Source organism: Aquila chrysaetos, chromosome 1 (genome assembly GCF_900496995.4).
Source record: "Aquila chrysaetos chrysaetos chromosome 1, bAquChr1.4, whole genome shotgun sequence".
Taxonomy (NCBI): Eukaryota; Metazoa; Chordata; class Aves; order Accipitriformes; family Accipitridae; genus Aquila; species Aquila chrysaetos.
In genome coordinates this window covers 80,028,707-80,048,458 of record NC_044004.1, presented here as the reverse complement: position 1 = coordinate 80,048,458, position 19,752 = coordinate 80,028,707, and positions in this window count along the sequence as shown.

Here is a 19,752-nt window from a genome sequence, read left to right as displayed (position 1 = left end):
TGTTCTATCCCTATGTCTTCCTTTCCATTTACAATATACAGTACAGCAAGAAAAGAAATGAAAAGAGCAGGTGAAGGCTGACACACTATAAGGCACTGGAGCAGAATTAGTAGGAAAATGCTGAGATTGCTCAGGGTTTAAGTAGGTCTGTACAGTCTAAGAGTGCCTGAGTGTGAGAGCTAAGCCCCACTCAGACTGAGTGTCTGGTGAAAGAGAAAGCCTGACTTGCAAAAGAAAGTCTCCCCTAGCAAATAGTTTGAAATTTTGAGTATGTGTTTATGGTTAATACTTTGGTGATAAGCAAGAGAGACTGAATGACTGAATTTGTGACCAAGGGTCATAAATGTGGGGAAGCCAATATCTAAGAATGCTAAAAGACAGAAAAAAAAAAAAATCAGCACTAAAACAAAGTAGCCAGAAGTGATGGATGTCAGGAAAGAAAGAGAAATGTGTCATGAAAGAAAAACAGATATATGGAGATTAAAAAGAAGGTACATTGAAAAGAGAAAGATGAAGGAGGAAGTAAAAATCAATAAGAATAAAATATACATAAAGTGAGTCATAACAAGATGCTTGTATTTTGTCAGATGGATTCATCAATCTGTAAAAAGAAATCAAAATGTAAAGCAGTGGAATAAAGAACCAGCAAAGCTGGGCTGGAAATACACTGGAGCTTCCCTGGGGCAGCACAATGCCTGGGGCTTCCCTTAGCTCCACTGTCACATGCTCTGGAGTTTTTGTATCTTTCATTCAGAATAGGGAAGTATGCTTTCACACAGTTTGTTAATCTCTGTAAATGTAAAAGGTAAAGATGGGCCCTGCCCATAATAACTGAATTCTGAGAAATTTGGAACCTGAGAAGACAAACACGGTGCGCTCCTATATTCCCGTTGAAGAATAACCCAATATTCCCAATCTAAGCAGTTTTAAGCTTTGATGTTTGATGTTAAATTGTGCGCCCCTATCCAATTCTAACTTCCAGCCCGTCAAATGCAACACAAGGATTAACAGAGTGTCTCCAGTTGTAGCTGATTCATGAAATTGTTATTGAAATGAAAGACTCCAAGGCAGCAAAGCTGGTTCTGCACACAAGAACATTTCCAGTGGATAATACTTTGCTTATGTTTTGTAAGTGCAGCAGAAATAAGACTTAGCGAGAACAGAAACTGAATTCTGGAGAATTTTCTTATAGGCATAACTTAAATTTTGCTCCAAATAATACTGGATCTATGATACTTATTCTAATAGGCTTGGCTGCTAGCTTCCTCTATCATAATCACATTTCCAAGAAGTCTGAAATACCAACGACTTTTCCCATTCATGCCTCAATTTTACTTCTAGGTTCCTGCCAGAACAACTTCAATTTTGCATTACTAGTACAGTTATAGAATTTCCTAAAAAAAATTTTTTTTTTTTCTAATTCTTGCAAGTACCACTTACAACTAAATGCATGAAGTTCTGGTTTTACTTTGCAAGTGCCTGTGTGCCATCATCTTCTTTGGTATACAGAAACATAGGCTCTTTAGCACATTTTTCATGCTTTTGAACTTCAGAAAAGCAAAATGAAACCAAAAAATGAGTTTGGGTTATTTCAAGGACCATAGGAGATTAAGACAGAGTGAATGTAAATTGAAGACAGATCATGGCAGAAAGCTTGGTAAGCACAGCAAGAAACAATCCATACCATCTTCTCTTTCACTTTAATGCATGCAGCTATGCACAATGAAATACATATGTACATGTACATTAGTGTTATTGAAGCAGCATGTACTGTCAGAGGGTTAGAGGAAATCTGGTATGGCTGTTCATCAAATAGAAGTGGTTGCAGTTAGTTTGCTTTTTTAAACATGTCTGTTACAGGCAAAGTTCTGAAAATAATGAGAATTACATGCCAGAAAATATTGAACTGAGCATTAATTTTATAGCTCGTATTGTATTTGTTAATAGCAATTGAGGCAGTAGGTAATCACATTATTTATTTAAAAGCTAAAATAAAGATAAAAGAAATAAACTCAGAGGAAGCTGGTAAATCAGGCCCAACTACTAATATTTGTTCATTACTGAGGAAATGATCTCATATCTGACATTCTATCGGAGCACAGAATAAAAAATGTGACATTATTAACTTCCTGAAAAAGCAAAGGACAATAGCAATTCACACAGACCTCAGTACTCACGCCATTTCTAATTAATTGCTGTGTTTTGGAAGTGGATTTGAGATGTAGCTGGTTTAATTTAGAGATGGAATTTGTAATAAACACATGATTTGGAAGACACTGCTAGATTAGCAAATGGTTTTGTGAAAAGAACCTTTGAGATTTTATGTCTTGAAACTCTCCTTCTTTAAGCAACCCTTAGCATGAGGAAATGTTCGGGTTCAATAAAAACAAATGTGACTTAATAAGCAGGCTAGGAAAGAGTAGTGCTGCAGGATTATTATATAGCTTGTTTTCTGAGCTTCCTGTAGACAGTTCTGCCAGGCAACAGGTTGTCAAAACTTAGGCATTCAAGACTTTCCTAAATTAAAGATTCCCATGCAATTCTGCTGCTAATGCAAAAGTCTAAAATTTCAAATCCACGCTGAATTTCTCCAAAGCAGCTAAATGGAGAAAAAACCTAGCAAAGGAAGAATAGCACCATACCAATGGCTCCATACCAGCCAGTTCCATTAGCAGATGAACAGACAGAACTAATTGTGATTTCTGACCAGGTGACCTGCTAACTGCTGAAACCTTCTTAAATGTGCAATGTCTGCTTGCCAGTTCCTTAAATTGTTCTTACAGGTAAGTTCTGCAAACTGAAGCAAAAATACACCTCTTAGGAGGTGGAAAACATTTTTTTCTAGTAACATGGCCAAAGTGTGCCTGGTTTTTTGGTGACCAAATGAAGACTAAAAGATTTGGGGCACTTGAGTCTACAGATTAGAAGTCTGAGAGAGGTTATAAAAAACTTGAAATCATCAAAGATTGGTTGGGAGAGGAGAGATTTAAAACATTCTTTATAATCATAGAGAGATAGAAAAATAATCAATGGGCTTAAAAAAATAAGCCCAGAACATTTAGATTAATAATTTAATTCTAATACTAAGAATGGTAAGGCACTGGAACAGATCGGTGTGAAGTTATCAAGATTTCACACTTTCCCTGTTCAAACAGCTGCCAGGAATGAGCTACGTACAGCATTCTTGCTTTGGAGCAGAAGAAATAAAAGTCCTTCCCAGCATTATTTGCTATGGGTCCTATGAAATGGAAACAGACACTGATGCTACAGGTCCTACAGATGCTTTTACTGGCTGCCTTCCAGATCAAGGCCCTGCTTAGCTGTGTGTCCACTTCCTAAAATGTAGGGCGTATGACTCAGGTTAGGTGGAACAAACATTTTTCTCCCTACTAAAAGAAAGTTTCTAGGCAGATTGTTGAAGTCAATCTGTTAATCAGTTCATGCATATGGGATTTTAAGTATCAGCAGCTATTCTAGGGAAACAAAGTAACTGCATTCTTTTTTGTTACATTATTTTTATCAGTCATAGAAAAAAAAGGCTGAGGATTCCCCATCCTCTTCCCTCTACCCCCCTTAAAGCCTGGTCTTTATTTCTCGTAAGATCCCTTCCTTCCTCAAATTTCATAATTTTCATTGCTAAGCATAGTTTCACAAGGTCATTTCCAAAACCATACACAACTCCACAGCATATAGTGTACATATTAACTTCATACTGGTTCCATATCAGCTTTATTTAAGCTTTCTGTCTGAATCTTTTAAAAATCTGATTTAGGGTGAAATTGCAAATAAACTTTCAGAACTTCCTAATTTATAGCAGAGACTAGTTGGTAATCTTCAGAAATGCATTTGATGCACTATTTAGGGAAGCTTAAAAGGCTGTTTGAATCACTGCTTAAAAAAATGCCATAAGCTTAACAGAACAATAAAATAAATGGGCTGTGAAAGGTTCGCTAAGTTTAACAGAACTGCTCAGTAGAAAAATGAAGAGTCTTAAACATAAGAATTGGTTTCTTCTGTCACGACGACATTTCTGATTTTAATTTATACCAAAAAAGGTTATCCTTTCTTTCAGATATTAATATCTGCCTCGGTACATTAACGTTTCTTAGGAGCCTACAGAGTTTTCTTCCTCTCTCACAGTCATTCTGCTATCCTTGGATCAAAAGTACTCCTGATACACTTTATTGCTTTGTTTAAATATGAGGGGAAGGGAAGAAGAAATAAATCTCTATGCCAAAATAATACAAAAATTTAAAAATTGTTTCAAAGTAAATTCTGCATCTCTTGTCATTCAAGATTTTGCCATTGTGTTTGTGTCTTCAGAGTAGCTGTTTAGCCCTCTGCATTTTCCTACACACTTCTGTTTATGTGTCTCTTTTCATTAAATATTATTGTCTGAATTACACATCTGAAATTCCAATTTCCGAAACCTAATTTCAGTTATTTCTATTTGAATAGCTTACCACTGCAGTACAGAGACACTCACCCACCTCCTGCAGTTAACCCAATCCCTTCATGTTTCAGGCAGATTGCAGCGGTTCAGAGGTACCGACCAGCTCATGCTTTAGCAGGGCTCTGGCGTAAGAGCAGACCTGCACGTGGCTCTTCCAGAAGGAAAGGCTGTTCTTTCCTCTGGGAGAAACACTTGGAGCAGACTACTTGCATGATAGATCTTCACAAGTATCAGACATAGGCTCGATTTCCTTGTTTAGACAAATATCCCATTGGTTTCAATGGGAGTAACAGTAGAAAGATGAGTACGCTGAGTCTGTACACTCACGCACACACACACACACATGCTCTCCCTTTTTCAAGTAGCTCATGTTTCTTCAAAACTTCACCCTCTACTATCCAGCCTGAGCAAGTGTAACTTTTCTAGATAATATTACTGTAACAACTTTTGCCACTGAGATTCCTTTTTATATGGGTACTTGAACTGTATGTCATTTGGGCACCTTGGCATTTTATTGATTCTCGCTAGTGGAAAGGGTGGGAGCAATAAGCACCAGAAAAATTGCACACCACTTCAGTAGCCATCTCAGATTTCTAGGGGAAACAGTTTTAGGAATGATCCCACAGATACTTACCTGTGCCTCTACTTGATGAGGAGAACTTCTATGTAAACTTCTAATATCAAATGCACAGTAGCCATATTTTACATGTTGAACACAGTAATACAGCTTTTGATTTTTTTTATTTGGATCACATGACTACTTTGCCATCTTTGCTCTGTCATTCAGTACAGTTCATGACCTCTGCTTCTCTGTCTAATTAACTTTAGCTGTTAAGTGGATTAATGACATTTGTCTCCTAAGTCAGGTTGCTGCCACCACATTTTCCTATTTTTTATTGAGCTATTTCAGGACACTACTATAATGGAAATTTAGTCTGCACACTAAATATTTGGAAATATGAAACAAACTGCCTTAATACAAGTTGAAGTGTTCATTTTTGAGGTGAAAAATTATAGGTTGCCTTTGGCTGCAGTTATTTTGTACAGATAAGTACAGTTGGAAGTAGTACAAGTAGCATGCCAGAGTCTGTGAAACTAGTTCTTGACCTGTACGCTGATTAGAAGTTTACCACAAACATTAGGAAAATCAGTATTTTCACTGTTTTGTATATTTCTGCAACAATGTCTCATGGAGAGCATATGTTTTCTTGATTATTATTGTTTTGTGTACTTTAATATTAATGTTAATATCTTTCTTGAAAACATTCTAATGTGCTGAAGGTACTTTTTCAGATTGCATCTCTAACAAAATTATTTTTGAGGCAGTACTTTGATTGAGCAGCTCATAAACTGTTTATTCTTTGATATCTGCTTGTGCTCTGTGCCTTAATGCACAGGCTCCCTAAATGAGTGAATTGCTCAAATATAAGCGGAAGAAAATAGAAATCATAGGTGAGATTTTCAGCCACGTCCTGTTACTTTAATGACAGTTGGTCAAGGTATTAGAGGAATAATGACCTCTATCTTAATGGTATAATAGAAATAGAAAATCTCCTGTTCCAGGGGAGTGGAGATTCCCAGATGCAGATGCTGATATGTCTGCTCTTTATTGATCATTTTACTTCTGTCTTCAGGAAAAGGTTGTGTGTTTCCATACTAACAAATAGAAATACTAATTATTCATATGAGCATTTGTGTACTGCAACTGGAGTATAGTTCTTCATCCACATGCATACTTGAATGATAATCTCAGTGCCCAAATCTGCTGTAGGATGTTAAATCAGAACTTACAGAAAATATAATCTGGTTTTTAGCAAATTAATGTAATGTGTAAAACTTCGCATTCCCTGAGTTAACATGCTTAAAGCAGCATTTCTGAAATTGTCGGCTGGGACTGTTTTGAGGTTGGACAGCGTTAAACATCTGCAACTGGCAATAGTTCACTTGCCCTAAGGTTGAGAATGGAAAATTACTAGCTGGATGTGTTTATTCTAGTCAGGAAACTGCTAATTACCTCTTAATTGCCAACAGGAGATCGTTTCCTCCAGGATAAGTGCACAATCAGTTGTGACCAGTAATAATCAGGTTTCACTTCCTTGTCTAAATGAATGCAAGCAATTCGCACTTCAAGGTCCTACTTGAAAGTTCAAAAGAAACTGACCTAGCTACTTTGGATAACTTCACACTTCAGTAATTTTAGTGGTTGCCACGGCATTGCCATTATGCTATTGCTTCATCATATGGATCATATTCATTAATGCAGACCTAAATCTAAATAAAGATGGAACTCAGCTTTGATTCCTTTGGGGGAGTAAAGGTTTCGTACTGTAGAAGAACATTTGTTGTTTTCTTGTGGCTGATTTACAACTCATACTGATCTGACAATATTTTCCTACCAAAACAGTCAATGTCCTTGTATTCCAGAGCTGGAAATAATAAATAAAGGGTATGAAAGGAGAATAGTAAATATGAACTTGTAAAAGCTCTACCTCAATTGAGATTTCCTTTTTACAGTCTCCCTTTTCCATTTTCCATCATAAGGAAGCATTACACTCAAAGTCTTGTGGCCAAAAGGGAACAAAGCATATATAAAGCCCAGAATTTATCATTAGCCCAATTAAAATCTTCACAATCCAATCAAAATCCAACAGCAAAATATTACTGGTTCAATTACAATAACATTAACATTCACAATCCAAATTAATATAAAAAAGCCTCATTAATAATAGCCTTAAAATTATTACAGAAGAAAACTTACTAGTGACTACCCCTTTTCTCTGTTGTTATACTCACCCTTCCAACATCCCTCTGGCATGTAAGGTCAACAGCACCAGCCATCCTCAAACAGAGAGGGAGCAAAAATTCACAGCAGGCTACCAACATCCCAAAATCTTCACAAGGAGCACGCAGTGCAAACACCAACCAACCCCTTCCCCCAGGCACAAGCTCTACTTGCATTTTTATATAGTCACATATCACAGTTTGCTCCCCCTTCAGTCATGCCCTGTAAAGCTGGGGAGAGCCTCCCCTAGCCCTGTGGCTCCCAGGAGCTGCAGCTGGGGGCACGTCAGGTATTCCCAGAGCAAAGCACAAACCTGCAAGCAATGAGCAATGAATGGCCTTGCAGTCGAGTGACAGCATGGCTCAGGCCACAACAAGGCCAGGCAAGATCTTGAGATCCTGCCCTGTCAGGCCAGTGCAGAGCCTAGGACCTTCTTCTAGTACACACAAAAGTTTTATTAGCTTAAGTAAAGCTACGGAGGAAAGGCTGAGATACTGAATACGGTCTTCGGTTTCTTTCTGCTGACACACGAATGAAGCTGCTGTAATACATGTGGGAATCTATGCGTTGGTTTGTTTGGATCATGAGAAACTGGGAGGTCAAAACATTGCCTTAATTACAATCTCTTTCTAATTCTTGTAATTTTAAAATGAAAATTATAGTATTATTTTACATAATGGTATGCAGCAAAATCTGTGTTTGAACAATAACTACAGCTAAATGCCTTAATGTTTCCCCAGATAACTAGTTTCAGCTATGGCATTTTACTCTCTCTTCCCCATATGTATTTATATGCACATTCTCAATGGGTACATAGTGCTCATACTGTAAAAAGAATTGAACTACTCTTTTCTTTTTAAGAATACTAGAATTGAATGAAGATAAAAAGGGATATGTATGACATGCATTTTGTTTTTGAATGTTACCAGTAATATCTCTATGCACTACTAAGACATGTGTCTCTACTGCTGAAGATTTGCTTCAAAATAAGTTAAAAGCACATCATAGCCTTATGTCCTCTGTGTGTGCGCAATGGAGGACAGTGAACGTGCACTGTTGAAGCAGCTTGAATTCCTTCTACTATTTTAAATCCTCTGTGAGTAGGAATTTGGTTCATTTTGCACTGTAAATTTTATTGCCCCTTCACCAAAAACTTAGAAGGAAAAATCTCTACCAGTGTTGAAAGGGCTCTGTAGCTTGTATCAAGTCAAGGTTCAGTGAGTTGATAGGAGTTGATATAGTTGAGGAGAGTAATTCAGTTATATCTTTTGCCTTTTTGATATGTATTACCTTTATTATAAGGGTAACAGAAGGGTGGCAGGTCCCAGTACCAGGTGAATGTTCAGCTGAACCTCAAAAAGGGGAATGAAATAGAAGAAACCATTTGAGAGACTGAAATTTTTTGCAAGGTTTAGATAATGTATTTCTTTAGTGACACTGAATTAGAGATTTTAAAGCTTAAACTAGCTGTACGATCATCATCATTTATACTATATTTTAGAAAATGTTTTTGATCAGAACACTAATATTTTTATTTTCACAAATGTATTTCAGTTAAACCAATCGTTTGCATATGCACATATGATTCAAAATAGTAGTCAGTTTTTTAAATTTCCCAGTTCACATTAAAATGCTACATAGTGTTGCCTCGTAAGTCCTCTGTCAATTTTACTTTAATGTACAACTTCCATGTATCTTGTATTTGTAGCAATAGTTTTTTGTAAAAAAGTCAGAGTTAAAAAGCTAAATAACCCCTTGCTCACTGTTAAAAAATTCCTGTTGTCATAATTTACTTACTGCATTAGACAATGAAAGAGTGTGATGACAGTCTTGTAATTTAGTTTTAGTTATGTGTCCAGTTCATATTCACAAACGGTTTCTTGCTCCCCCTCTCGCATCTGGCTGCCTTAACAAACAAGTGAGGGTTGTTTTCCTTGTGAAGTGATGTAACTTGAGTAAAAAATAAAACCATATAGTTGCTTGTGAGTGATTGTATAAGGCCTCAACAAGTTGTAGGAAGTGGGAGGCTGAAATCTGATTAGTGTTGGGAGAACAGCAAGGCAACGTATCCGTAGATAATCACTATTTGGGGTTTTGTTTATATACCTTGCAACAGCTATATATGAAAATCGGTGACCTGTAAAATCCTTATGCTTGATGGTTTTAAGTATAGTTATTACATTACCAGTAATCTGCTTCCATCTGTAGCTGTAAAGCTACTTCATAATGACTGGTGATTTCAGGATTGTTATATATATACTTGAGCTTGCAAATGAAAATTACAGAATTTTCATTACTTTCACCTGAAGGAGTTTTCTGGGCTTCTCTTCACAAGTCTGAAGTCGTCTTGATGTATGACATGTATGAATCAGGGATTTGTTCTAAGCAAAGTCTTTCAATGCTGGCATATCTTTAGGTCTCAGCTTATCAGACATGACAAGCAAATAGGAGTCAAGCTTAATTTACAGGAATATGGCAGGCATAAAAAAAAAAAAAAAATTCAAGGCATCTGACGGAATTCTGTTGCACCAGCACAGAGCCAGTGTGTCAGCCTAAACACAAAATTCTGTGCTTTAGAAATATCTTCTTTGAATACATAAGAAGAAATAAAAACTTTGCAAAAGAATATTCAAGAGCATTTTTTGAGCTGCAAAATTTTGTTCTGGCATCCTGATCTAATAGTTTGCTTTAACTGTGGCATCCTTCTTGTCAAAATTGTTGTGCCGTTAGCTTGTGAGCTGCTGTGGAGCAGTGAATCTCTGATTACTAACTTTTTTTATCCTAACTTTCTGCTGAAGTTTTTCTGAGTTATGGCTGAATACCTAATTTATTATTATTTAATAATGTATTTTAGCATAACCTCTAACATTTATGAGAATCTCAGACAAATATTAGTTCTTACATCATTTAAATTTTATTCATGTTATCTGCCCCTTTTACTCATCTTTGTAAGTATCCACAAAATCCATACGGATTTTCTGCAGACAAAATTCATCCATTGGTCAAAACCTCCACCAAATACTTTATTCATTGTTAAAACCAGGCAGCAGCAGAACAGAAGAAGGGAGAAGTCTTCAAAAGGTTTTGGGAGTCAACTTGGGCCTTATTTCTAGTAGGCATAAATCTGTTCCTTGCAGCATTTGTGTAACAGGGTTGAAGGAGTAAAAGCTTGTTGGAATAGAGTGGAATCCAGTAAACAGTCTTCAAATACTAATGCATTAGTAATGATAAACTTCCAGTAATGTGAATATTGTCACAAGTTAAAAACTGCTTTTATAAATTCAGTTTGTGACTGCATAGTGCTACGTCATCAGGAGGCAGCATATTGCCACGTAGGCACTGGCTGTGGATCTTAAAAGTAGCTGTATTAGCATGCTCTGCTCAGCAGGGTAGGGTATTTTGGGTGCAGCTCCATGGCCAGGTCTGAAGCTAAGTCAACAAGAGTCACGATCTAATACAGAGTAAAGTTACCATCAACAACCCCAAGAGAGGAGAAATTTGCTCTCTTGATTTTGATTTGAACTGAAACATGACAAAACCTACCCTAGTCCATGCAGGCAAAAGGATTAAAACAGATGCATATTCTACACATGGAGCATGCCAAAAGCATGTACTAAGGGCTGAAAGTTAGTTATTTATTTAATTCATTTTCACACAACACAGTCTTCTTTTTTGAACATTACAGTATGACATTAAGATAATGTAAACATGTCTGTTCAAAAGCTGTTGGGAAAAATGAGTTGTCAGCTATGATATATTTTACTTAGCTTTCATAACTTATATTTTAAAACAATAACAGCTATGCATGTTATTATACAAATGCATAATATATGCACACCAGATGGCAATTTGGAAATATATGCATGAGCTGAGGATATAGGTAATACTTTGCTCACAGCACACCTTGAATTCAAGGAGCATTTCAAAGAAAGTACTGGGTTTTTTCTTTCCATATAATGAAACACATTTTTTTGATAAAGCTGTTTTCTGTTAAGATTAATAAACTAGGATTGGAGCAACACATCTCTCACACAATGCAATGCTCTAGTTTGTTCTCTCGCCACTACTATATTAAAGCATTAATACTAAAAGCTAAAATGGCTTGTGGTTGAGAGTGGGTATGAAAAAAATCACAGATAAAACGTGAAATAACTGTAAGAACATAAATACTTTATATTTTTATCAGTAATAATGTCTTTCTATTATAAGACAAGCAAAAGTTCCTTCCTTTGTATTTAAAATTTAAATTTCTCTCTAAAATTTTCTAAAAAATTATATTTTTAGATTAGCAAACAGGGATTACGTATTTATAAAGCATTACTTGCTTATATTTCCTGAAAAGATCTAAAGGCAATACAATTGGGATGCCAGATTTATCAAAAGAGTTTGATGTTCTGCAATGGAACTATCCTGAAACTCTGTCACACTTCAGTTTTTCTACTTACATGTCTTAAAAGAAAAATGTTTAAGACCCTATAAACTAGTGATGGAGTTTTTAATATAAAGTGTAGAGTATCTTCATTATTTAAAACCCAGGATATGTATAATGCTTCATTGTCTTCTGTCTCTCGCAGTATCAGTTGTTTGTATTGGGTTATGTAAATGATCAAGCTTGAAAATGCAAGGCTTGATTTGCTATTTCAGCTATATTGCACCCCTTTAAAAATCACAAGTGAAGTTGGGAAAAGGGCAGGTCTGGGTCTTTGCATGTCTGGAGCAGAATTTGGGAACTGAAAACCCTCCCTTCCTCCCATCCACCTCTAATTTGAACAAGTAGCTCTTGAGCCTCAAGAGCATCGCACCAGAGAAAACAATGGACAAAAGGAACGGCCATATAATGCCACACAACAGCATAGCAGCCTTCTGCACCCTAATCTCCTTGTTTGGGGATTACTTTTTCCTCTTCGTTTGTCAGAATTTCTATTCTGTTATATATTTCACCCAGAAGAATATCTCCTCTGGCATGTTATGGAAGATAGTGGTGTGTTGTTTTTACCTTCTTCAAAATAAGTGGGAGATGTCAGTGGTGACTACTCTAGCTGTCTATTTTGTCTGATTTTGGTGTGGCAGTTGAGCCAAATAAGCAGTGTACTGAGCAGTCATGTTTACTCCTGAGGCCCATGTAGTGGCAAGTTGTCATCCAAAGCTCTCTTCCTGTAGTACAGTGAGAAAGACACCTTGCATTTAAACACTTAAGGTAAGGGAGACTATAGAGCTACTTCAGAAAGAAGTAGCCAAAGAAGCAGCATCTTTCTATTGAGGACTGCTCTTTTTTGCCTTGGTCATTTTCTTGGAAATTACTTTGGGCACGCCTTGCCAAGCAGCTCATGTGAGGAAAAGCCACCTACCTGCTGATCTCAGTTCTGTAATCAGCTACCTCGTAAAACTCATCTCTTCTGCTACAGCAAAATCTCTTAGACTGTTGGTTATCCAAGGTAGTGGTTATCCCAATTAAAAGAAGTAATTAAGATTTATTATTGTTTATGGATACCAAAATCCTCTTGAGGGTAATTGAGATCTAAATCATCAAAATTACTTAGAGTCTATATCCCAATGTGTAATCCTACAACAGTATTAACCTCATCTGCAGTATATAATTCAGTTGCATGGAAGCTGTACAAGTAAGAAGCCTTTCCCATTCACTAAGGCAATTTCTTTTACAGCATATGGTATGAAGTGCAGTTTTGTGCCTATATATAGCAATTGGATTATGATATATGTATGTCTTGCATGAAACACATTTGTAATTAACTGAAACTATCTTGATGAATAAAGCAAAACCATCTACTATTAGTCTTTGTCTACTGGTGAAGTTTTCTTCATTGCATTCCAGCCCCTACATTCAAACTGTACTTCAATAAATGGCAAGACGACCCTGTAAAAAAAATAGAAGTAAATTACTGATTTTTTCTCTAAAGTATATCTGCTGCCATCTGTTGACTTCTGAAGTACTTTCTAGTCTTAAATAAAATACAATCAGATTATCAGATGTTATACATACAATTGAACCTCTTAACAGCACTTTAAGATACTGCCAATTAGCCACTTGAAACTGAGCCATATGTTTCCATTTTGTAATAAAAAACACACACAGAAAAGGCTAGAATCTGTGAAAACTCACAACTACTTAGTATAGCATGGTACAAAATAATTTGTGCAGCTATTGAGGACAATATTTGTAGTAAAAGCAGTTTGAAAAGACTAAGGCTGCAGAAGAGTGTTCACAAGAAGATATTGAGTATTTAGATATAAGATGGATGGAATAATAGTGTATGGCAATGTTGGGTCAAAATTTGGAACTGGGTTTAGTTTGATTTTTGGAAGAGTGGCAGGTTTGTGCTTGCTTATGTAAGTATACAGGATTCATTTGCAAATTCAAATGAGAAAAAACTACTTTGTGAGAGTGTAGAACACTACAACAAAGTAACTCCATGGCTATTCTGCATAAATTCTGTTCATTTGTCATGCTGCATGCAGAACTTACAATTTTTATGGACCCCTTCCAGTTTTTCTCCCTCAGTACTGTATTTAGAAATCTATGAGTCTTATTAAGGAAGAGAGGCATTTTTTTCCTCATGTTTACAGCAGCATCCCAAAGTGGAAGTTATTGGCATGTATATAGAATTTTTAAGATGTCCTGTGTATTGCAATTAATTTGGAAATAGTTAATAAAATGTAGTTTGTTCTAAAATTTTATTTTTTAGGACAATCCCCAATACATTTCTAACTAATACAATCATGTTGCACAGTATCTATGGGCATTAAGCCTCATTTGTATCATTTTTTCATAAGTTGTATTATACCCATCTCTGATAAACTTCTTCATCCAACAAACAATGATGCTTTTTCTCTCTCCTTTTCCTAATCAGTTTGTAAGAAGAAATATATGCCTTAGTGTGATGAAATTCTGCACTGAAAGTGCATTTTTCCTGTCTGAAATGTGTATTTTTGTTCCGATTTCTTCTATTTTGAGCATCTTCAGGACAATGCTTTGATCCTTACTGCTGACACAGGAACTGAAACATCACTGCAGCAGGGGGGAACTGCAAAAGGAAGAAAGTGTCTAAATGCAGTAATTATTCTTTAACCCATTTTGCTATAAAGACTGAATTGTAGTAGTCTAAGCAGCATCAGTCACTGCACCTATCTGCTACCTGCTGAAGAGTGCTGAAAATTCTTAGCTCTCTGAAGATTAAGAAAAGCCAAACATAGCCTAACACTATTGGTATTTTATTCCAAAAATATTAAGGACCCTAGCAAAATGCAAGTACCACATAGCGTCCTTGGCACCGTCGTAGTTTTACCATTTCTCCCTCTGTTCCACAGCAAACCACATCTTTGACCTAACCAATCCTACAAATGTTCAGAATAAGCGTGTCCTGGAATAGCATTCTAAACCAGATCATATTGTTCCAGTGGATAACACAGTTCACCTCTGTCTGCTGTTTAGGCTGTGTCCAAACTCATTCTCATTTGTGACTTAAAGCAGGTTTTGAATGGTGTGCTCCCTAGTTATTGGCAATGTGTACGAGTATTTACAATGCTAAAAGAAAAAAGTCACTTCTATAGCCTTAAAGCTCTGTTCACATGGCAGACTATACATTTTCTAGGTGTCAGTCTGATCAGTTGGATTTATTTTGATCCAACATATATTTGTTGTCATGTTTTATGGAGAAGTAAATAGTATGTTTAAAGCAAATGCACATTTGTTTATCTGTCAGTTGCTTTGGCTTAGATTAATCCTAGCTTGTTACAAGAATCACAAATGTCATATGTAGTCTTAGTGCATAACATCTCCTGAGAAGCGATGCCTGCTTTCCCCAGGAGGAACTGATCCCAGCTGCCTTAACATTTCTGCCACAAAGTGACAGTTGTGAACCTTCTACCAGAGGCTCTAGAGATATCCCACCAGCACAGGAATTTGCAATCACTGCTTCTTTTTGCATCTTTGCCCAAAAAAAGACTACAGGCCTTTTTAAGGCTGTTCTGATTAATTTTCTATGCTATTAGATTGAATTTTGTTTTTAAAATGTTTTCTCTTTTGAGTTCCCTGTCTGTATCTTCTTTATTCACTAGCTGTAGAGTAAAAACTGGGGACCTTCTAATAAGTGCTATCAATAAAAATTGAACTAATTAAGTTTCAGACATAATCCCCTATTATTATAAGAGAGCTCAGTGAGATATAAGATAATGGAGTAATAAACCCCTGAAAATTGGGATTTAGCAAGGAAATACCAACAGAGCTTGGAATGTAGTCTTGTGATCTCAATGATATAATAAATGTTTAATCAGCTGCTATTGACTAATTTTAAGCAGCAGAAAGATCTGGATACAACAGCAACAGAGTTAAGTTTAGGCATAGATTATTTGCAACAACTTTGCATCTCCGTTTTTTTTTTAATAAAGAGAAAACAGAAGCCCTGATTTAGAGGTCTTCAGAGAATTTGAAATGTTAAGGGATAGTAAAATTGGTGCAAGCATAACCAGACACCTCTATGCTTATACTAATAAGTAGAATTTAGATGATCCTTTTTCCTGTCATCATAGGTATCATGATTTAAAGGAATTCCAAGCTATTAAATATAGAATGCTAAGATTTCAGATCATACATTATTATAACATCAAAAATATTGGAGCAAAATGTTCTGGCCCGTCTTGAAAAGTTTATTTAAAAGCTCAATTAACACCTGAATAACAATGTAAATGACCATGATGTTAGATTTTTGCCCCCTACAGCCTGCATAACATACTATATGAACATTTTTTGGTTAACCTTTTATGTTGATTACAGAGGAATCAATTTCTTACATCACCAGCCAAGAGCAAATCTGTAGCAATGAGTTCCAGAATGTTATGGTGCACAAATGAGTGATTGCCAGCTCAGCCTGTTCAACCAAGATAGCAGCTGAAATGAAGGCTGATAATTATGTTTACAAAATGGCACATCATAGCAATTTAAAATAATTTGGGGGGTTATGTCTGGCTTTAAAGTACGTTTATTAAGTGGAACTACACTACTGTCTTTTATTAGATCCAGATTAGTATGTTACAAAGAAATTATTACTCCTGAATTCTATGTTGCATAGATATTTATCAACATGATGTGCCATAGCTCCAAAGTTTGTAGTTAGGGAAGAATTATAGGAGACATTCATCTAGAAGCTAGAGAAAGTTTTGTATCAATTGAGACCTAAAACATGTATGTGGAAAGGCTATTTCTGCTTTCCTCTCTCTTCCTCTTTGATTTTCTACCTTGCTTTTCCCTTTTTCACTCTCTCCTTCTCTGTCCTTCTCTGTCCTTCTCTCCCTCTAACAGAATGGTAGAGTGCTCCAGAAGAAGGGCTAGTTTTTCAAATAATATGTCTCTCCTATTCAACTTAGATTTCACCTTGAAAGAAGCTGGTAGACAAGTGAGTGCTTGCTGTTTGGCACAAGTGTGAATTTGTTCTAATACAAAGCAGCAGAAAGTTAATGGGCGGAACAGCTTACGAATCCCTGTGGTCATCAAAGACAGATGCAGGTAGAATGCACGTCATTAATGCCATCTTCTGGGTGAGAGGAAAACATAGCTAGCTGATGTGAAGATTATTTCAGAGAAATACTTTTTTTATCCTCAGTTTCTAAAACGACTCCCTGCAGTGTTTCATTTTGCTTTGTTTTTTTAAGCCCTATGGAATTACAGCCAACTGTAGTTTTTCACTGATTCATACACATACCAAGTGTGTAAAAGTTATTTATTGTTCTTGATTGCTTTCCTTTCTGGCAATGAAGAGCAATCCTACAATATGCCCCCAAGAGAACGGTTGGCTAAGGGGTTCCTTGGCTACTTGATCAGTCTTGAGGAGCAGCAAGAGTGGGCTGCTCAGAGGGCAGCAGGGGGGAAGCTGAGGGATGCAGTCCTTCAAGGGGTGCCATCCCCCAGGACCAGAGCAAGGCAAGCAGGGCAGGTCTGGTGACAGTAACCAGGGTCAGGCACAGACCAGTGGTTGATTGCCAGACAAGCTCATCATGATAACGCACATCCAAGACCAAGCCAAGAGCTCAAGTCAGCAAGGCAAGGCCAAGCAAGATCAGCCAAGTACAAGGCTGGGAACGGGCATACCTACAACATAGCCCAGCCCAAGCTTAAATGCAACTCTTGAGTCAGTGGACAGGGAAAAAAAACCGTAGCTGTTTCCATGGAATCTGGTCCAAGGTTATATAACTATACCACATCAGAGCAGACCTTGAACACGAGCAGTTACACCCCTGGAGCAGGGGGAGGAGGTCTCAGAGGAAAATTACAGAGAGGGATGGTATAGCTGGTCACAGCAATTAGAACCTGTTGGTTTGTGCAGGACCCAGGCAACCAGTATTTACTGTTTCTCATCATATACTTCAGGAAAGCATCGAGACACAGTTTAGCTTTACTTCTCCATTTTTAAGCAGGATCAGAGGAGGACATACACTGAGGAAGAGTTGAGTAACAGGTATTATGGAAGCTCCATTCCAAAGAAACAGGTTTCACATGGAACTAGTCTAGGTTAAACTAGGCAAAAGGCAAATGAACGTTGCTTTGTTTGGAGTCCTAGAGTAGAGATTTGTTTCACAAGTGACCTAAGCTTTGTAAGAGTGGGTTATTTCAAACTTGCTCATTAAAGAAGTAGGTAAGTTCATAACTAGTTGAGTTTGTCAGCTGAGATTCAAATGTGCAGAGCAAGAAAATATCCTGTTGTTCAATTCACAAGATCAACAAAGGAGTTTTCCGCAAATGATACCTGTGTGTTGAAATATGTAGCTGCCAGAGAATGCAGCTGTTTGGAGGGGTGAAAAGATACAAGGGTGAAATAATTAGTCTGAATAGACAAACCAGCAAGCATGTCTCATGGTGGTTGTAGGGAGGCCCCGCATGTATGTAGAGGAAAGAACTGGAGAATGCAAGATGAAATTTTAGGGGATTAAGAAGTGATAGACCTACCCAAGTGTGGGTAAAATGACATAAGGAAACCAGAAATAATAAGGGGGAAAAAAGCCAGTGGCAAGAGAATAGCTAGTCCCCAGAAGTGAGCAGAAACTGGGATTTGAGGGTATAAATCTGGAATGGAAAATAGCAACTTAAGGTTTGACATTTGTTTTAATAGGAATCGTGGTATTTGCCTGGCTCAAGTGAAAAGGTTCTCATCCTTTTTCAAGTGTATCTTCCTTTTTTTTGGTGTGCTTCTTGCATTTCTAATCCTGAACAGTTTTGTGGTCAAGTGTAAATACAAGTAAACAGAATCCGCCTGAGTACTCTAATGTCTTTCTGCTTCTTTTATACTGTAACCCAGTGAGGTTACCCGCTTATTTTGATTTTCCCATTACATCACTGGTTTTTGCCATCTTGAAACATGCAAAAAGATGAAAACTAATGCAAAAAATGCAATTAGGTTCTGATGTAGGCATTTTTTATTTTTCATCTTTTTTCCCCAAATGATGGTTGCTAGTTGGACTACTTTCATTAGGGAAAGATTTTTATAAGAAAGTTCACTTCTCATTAATTTGATGATATAGATGCATGGTCATACTGTTTCAGACAATTTCCATAGGAAATGAAAATAAATCTTGAGCCAGAAGTTTCACTTGTAGTGCTCGTGTAAAGCAGAAATAACATATCTCTACTTAAGTTTTTTCAATGAAGTTTTTCTTTTACCTTAAAATATTTGTAAATACATAAATAGGTGATCCAGACCAGTTTGTATGTTTTTGAGTTCTCTAAGATTTACCACAGTTAATACTATAAGTTTACTGACCTCAGATGTATACATAAATATACCTTTTCTGAGGTTTAGGGAGCTTTAAAAAGCAAGGTTATTTGTACCTTACCATTTCTGGTGCAGCGAGCACTATTGATCTTGTTTTGTGACACTTCTGTAACTAACATTATCAATAATGTGTTGTTTTCTCTTACTAAATAAGAACCAATATACATGACCCAATTAAAGCAGCCTGATTCCAGGCAAAAAGCTGCAAACAGTCTTGTAGTGACAAGTAAAATGGAGGAAGTGAAAATTGTTATCTGGTAGTATTAGAGATCCTCAAAATTAGGGGGTTTTGCTTAGTTATTTGCAGTTTTATATAATTATTTCTTTAGTTTGACTGACTGATTTTGTAAAAGTTTATTATTAACTGGTCAGCTGTTTCTCCAGTTAATTCAGTGAAGAAATACAAGGAAGGCGAAACAAAGCAGAGATGAAAGTTGATCATATTGTCAACCCATAACACTTTCAATCAAGAGATCTGAGCTGTTGACATAGTTCTGTCATGTAATATTTGTAACCTCCAGGAAATTTTCAGAAAGCAGTTTCATAGGAAATATTTCATAGATACTTATCCATTTGACAAAATTCTGCTGAAATACACAGATAAAGGCATACAGAGAGATAGAAGAGCGAAATAGCTCAGGTTTTTGCAACATGCTGGTAGGTTGCTAGAGGCCTTCCAGTTCCCCAGTTCTCTTACTCCACTGTGGCTGCACCACAGTGACCAACTTAAATCTGCC